Source organism: Mandrillus leucophaeus, unplaced genomic scaffold, assembly GCF_000951045.1.
Source record: "Mandrillus leucophaeus isolate KB7577 unplaced genomic scaffold, Mleu.le_1.0 Scaffold59, whole genome shotgun sequence".
Classification (NCBI taxonomy): domain Eukaryota; kingdom Metazoa; phylum Chordata; class Mammalia; order Primates; family Cercopithecidae; genus Mandrillus; species Mandrillus leucophaeus.
In genome coordinates, this window is record NW_012106363.1 from 4911478 (window position 1) to 4916431 (window position 4954).

Here is a 4954-nt window from a genome sequence, read left to right on the forward strand (position 1 = left end):
TTTTTGTAATTTTAGTAGAAATGGGGTTTCTCCATGTTGGCCAGGCTGGTCTCGAACTCCTGACCTCAAGTGTTCCTCCCACCTCGGCCTCCCAAAGTGCTAGAATTACAGGAGTGAGCCACCGTGCCCGGCCAGTGAGCTGTGATTGTACCACTGCATTCCAGTCTGGGCGACAGAGTGAGACCCTATCTTAAAAATAAAAATCAATAATTTAAAAAATAATGATGATTTTCAGCATAGAGTGATGCAAGGGAGATCATTGCAGAGAATACCACCAGCCAACACTAGCAGGATGCCTTCAAGTTAACAGTAAGGTAGGATGGAGAAGGTTTTGTTGTCTTATGTCCAGTTTAGAAATGGGCAAGTGAGTTAAGCCTCAGAGTGGTTAAGAGCTTTGCCCAAAGCCAAACATAGCCTTGGTAGTGGGGACAGGTGGAGCTGGGGCTTGAACTCCAGTCTAATCCTCTCTCTCTGCCCCACAAGCTGCTCCTTAATCTAATTAAGGAGGTATATGTTTTCCGAAGTTGCAGAAGCCCCACCCACCCACTCACCCATTGCAGGACTCGGATACCAGGGGCAGGAGGGAGCGCAAGGGTCAGGGAGTATACACTGGGGACTCTGGAAGCTGCTCCATCCTTCATGCCGCCACACAAGGAAAAGGAAGAGAAAACCCTCCATTCTCATCACTGTCTTCCTTTCTCTGGGATGTGCCCCTACCAGAAAAACAGAGGAGCTCAGGAATTCTGCTCTTTCAGGGAGGCCCGGCTCTGTCTCTCTCTCTCTCTCTCTCTCTCTCTCTCTCTGTCTCTCTCTCTCTTTTCTTTCTTGTCTCGTTCTGTTGCCCAGGCTGGAGTGAAGTGGCGTGATCTCAGCTCATCACAACCTCCACCTCCCAGGTTCAAGCGATTCTCCTGCCTCAGCCTCCCAAGTAGCTGGGACTACAGGCACCCACCACCATGCCCAACTAATTTTTTGAATTTTTACTAGACACAAGGTTTCACTATGTTGGCCAGGCTGGTCTCAAACTCCTGACCTCATGATCTGGCCACCTCAGCCTCCCAAAGTGCTGAGATTACAGGCGTAAGCCACCGCCACCATGCCTGGCCCCCTTTAGCCTTTTATCATAAATGCACAACCAATTTTTTCCCTCTAGGAGGACTCCTTGGAAGTGAGGACCTTGTAGCATCTTCTCCCATTCCAACTCTTCACTGCAGCCCTCCTCCCATGAATTAGGCAGCAACTACGAAGGGCTTGAGCTCTTTTCCCGACAAACAAAAGCCTTTGAAAACAGCAAGAGGGGTTGGGGTTAGAACTGAGAGAGGACTTCCAAACTGCTTCAAACTGCTTGTAGCAGATGGCCAGAAAAGGCTTTAGATAGTATATTCTTCCTTTTTCTTTTCTTTTCTTTCTTTTTTTTTTTTTTTTCGAGACAGACTTCCACTCTGTCGTCCCTGCTGGAGGGCAGTGGCACAATCTCAGTTCACTGCAGCCTCCTCTGCCCCCTGGGTTCAAGCAATTCTCCTGTCTCAGCCTCCCAAGCAGCTGGGATTACAGGCGCCTGCCACCACACCACACCTAGCTAATTTTTGTATTTTTAGTGGGGACGGGATTTCACCATGTTGGCTGGGTTGGTCTCAAATTCATGACCTCAGGTGATCCGTTCACCCAGTCCTCCCAAACTGCTGGGATTACAGGTAGGAACCACTGTGCCTGGCCATGTATTCTTCTTAAAGACCCCTCTGGAAAGTATCTATCATGACCTAAGGGAAATGCTGTCCGCAAAAATATGTGGGAGCATGACTGCGTGTGTGATGTGACTGTGGGGAAAAGCTGGAGATAGTTCCTCTAGGCATCAGGATAGACCAGAGGACTTGACAATGTTGTTGGGTATCAAGTAAACTCTTGTTTCCTCCTCTGCCTGAGAAGAAATCTGTTGAGTGGTATGAGAGGAGTCAGGGAAGTTGGCTTTCTCAGTCAGCTAGTGAGTTGGAAGACTAAGTGAACTTCAAAAGCAGGGTCCATGGCGGGGAGGCAGCAACCAGCCCTCTGAGTCACCCTGACCTGGCTACAGAGCTGGGCCGGAATGTCTGCGCCGGCGAGGGGAATGGGGATGGTGGTGGGGGTGGCGATGAGTCACCAGCGGGGACTGGAAGAGCAAGCAAACCCCAGATGCTCTTCTGCTGTTACAGTTCTCATTCCTGAGGGCCCAATCAGAACCCGGGAAGGGCTGGGAAATGGGACCTGGGGTTCTCTTGCGATGGTGCTGCCCATCACCCCTTCTCTGAATCTCACTCCGTTGATTACCTTACTCCTGTAACTCCTCAGAAACCCCCCAACCCAACCCAATACACTCTTTCTTTTTGTTGGCGGGGAATGGAGTCTCGCTCTGTCGCCCAGGTTGGAGTGCAGTGGAGCGATCTCAGCTCACTGAAACCTCTGCCTCCTGGGTTCAAGTGATTCTTCTGCCTCAGCCTCCCAAGTAGTTGGGACTATCAGCATGCGCCACCACACCCAGCTAATTTTCATATTATTAGTAGAGACAGGGTTTTACCATATTGGCCAGGCTGGTCTCGAACTCCTGACCTCGTGATCTGCCCTCCTTGGCCTACCAAAGTGCTGGGATTACAGGCGTGAACCACTGTGCCTGGCACCCACACACTCTTTCTACCTGTGTGGGTGTTGGACTAGTTGGGGTGTACTCCTGATCCCCATCCCCTGTGTCCTCTCTGACCCCTCACATGGCTAGCAATTCTCCACAGTGAAATTGGAAGAGGCAGGCTCTGGAATTAGCCTCCCCACCCCCAACAGCAAACCTGCACAGAACTCTGCACACCAGGGTGCTTCTCCTTATGGTGTGGACAGGCTGGCTGAACTGCCAGTTGGATTTATTGAACGATTTTGATCAAGTCCAGCAAGCCCTTCCAATCCTCAGAAACTTCCTGGGGTCATCTTTTCAATTTCCTGCCTCCCAATATGCCTTTTGGGGGAGCTGTGGAACCCCCTAGGAGTCTGGCTTCATCTCTGATCTCCCCTGGCCCTCCCCACATGTTCTGTTGCTTCTGGGGAGTGTGGAACTTGCAGACTTGAGCAGGAGCTCTGGGCTTGGGGGCCCTCCCCTTATTCCCTGTTCCTGCCTGTCCTGCTCTTCCCTGCCTACAGGGTCCAGGCCATATTCTCTCTTGTCTGTCCACTGCAGAGCATGAGGGCCAAAGATCAAAGAGAAATTGGGATGGGCTGCAGAGAAGGGGATGGGGTGGGGACTTAAAGAACACTGGCTTGTCCAGGCACGGTGGCTCATGCCTGTAATCTCCGCACTTTGGGAGGCCGAAGCGGGCAGATTACTTGAAGTGAGGAGCTCAAGACCAGCCTGGCCAACATGGTGAAACCCCATCTCTACTAAAAATACAAAAATTAGCCGGGCATGGTGGTTCTCGGCTGCAATCCCAGCTACTTGGGAGGCTGAGGCAGGAGAATTGCTTGAACCGGGAGGTGGAGGTTGCAGTGAGCCAAGATCGTGTCATTGCACTTCAGCCTGGGAGACAGAGTGAGACTCTGTCTCTAAAAAAATAAATAAAATACAGTACATTGGCCTTCAGAGCAGCCCACCCCAAAACAAATCCAGAGTACAAGGCAGGGGCTCATGGCTGCTGGAGCCCATCAGAGTCTTCCTTGACTCCAATCTGGCCCCAGACTCAGGGTTCTCAGGGAATGCTGTCCACTGTTCTTGGATACCGCTGCCTCCAGGCAGGAGGTAGGTTTGGACACAAGCCCTTCTGAGCTCATTAACTTTGTTGCTCAGCAGAAAACAAGATCACAAGCAGCCCCCACATCTCCCTTGGAGGTCAAATCTGAATCGATGTCTAATCTCTGCCCATTGGTAGCTGGGAGATGGAATCTGGAGAGCTTGCTATGGGAGGAGTTTTTCTAGATGATGAAGAATGGGTGGGTATGCGGAGGAGGTTTCCAGGAGGCAGAGGTAAGTGACGCTCCTAGTCCAGGTACCTCTCATCCCACACACACACTTAATTTCATGCTGAATCTGCTCCTAGGCTAGGGTGTTCACCTGGAAAGGAAGGTGGCCTTCATTAGGACCTGGAGCTAATAGGCAGAGCATGAGCTTTTCTGTTTATGGTCCCAAGTACCCATGGCGGCGGCAAAGGAGGAGCCTGGAAAGAAGGTCTTGGAGTTCTGCCAAAAATGCAATCTGTGCCCTGCCCCTTCTAAACTGAGAGCCCCTATGGACAGAGTCATGTGCTAAATACTTGGAGAAAGGCAAAGGGAGTATCCCAAGGAGTCTCCAGTCTGAGGGGGAGACACAGCCCTTAGCCTCAGAAAGCCTCAGTGTGCTGGGGGGCATCGCCTCCAGCTCTCATCCTCTTCTCAGAGAGCCCCCAGGCAGATCAGGGACAGAAAGCCCCTGCCTTGGAGGGGTTCCTGTATAATACAGAGAGGCACAGCATAACTCCAGGGTCCTCACTCTGATAGAAGAGACAGGATGACATACTTCTCTTGTACAGGACAGTAGGACATATGAGGAGAGGGGCTCCAAAATCTCTATGGATAGAGTTGTAGCTACCCCACCCTCCTCTGAGCCCCCGAGGTACAAACATGTCTCTTTCTCCCCCTGTATCCTGCCCTGAGCAGGAAGACAGCTTGAATGTACGTTCTCACTTTATGCAGCTGTCACTAGGAAACCCCCATCCTTCATGTTCCCTCAATGTTCTTGAGCCCTTGGGACACCTCTCTAGATAATGTGATGGGGGCATTGCCACATCACCAAAGCCATGGGCCACTGTCCAGAGTTGGGGTTCAGATGACTGTGGACCTACTCTCTCCCACCCAGAAGTAGCCTATTGCCTTGTGGGAGTGTCCCCCTGCCAGTTAGTGCCACCCTACCCCAAGTCTGTCCTCACTACAAGTACCCTTTTTTTCTTTTCTATTCTTTTTTTTTTTT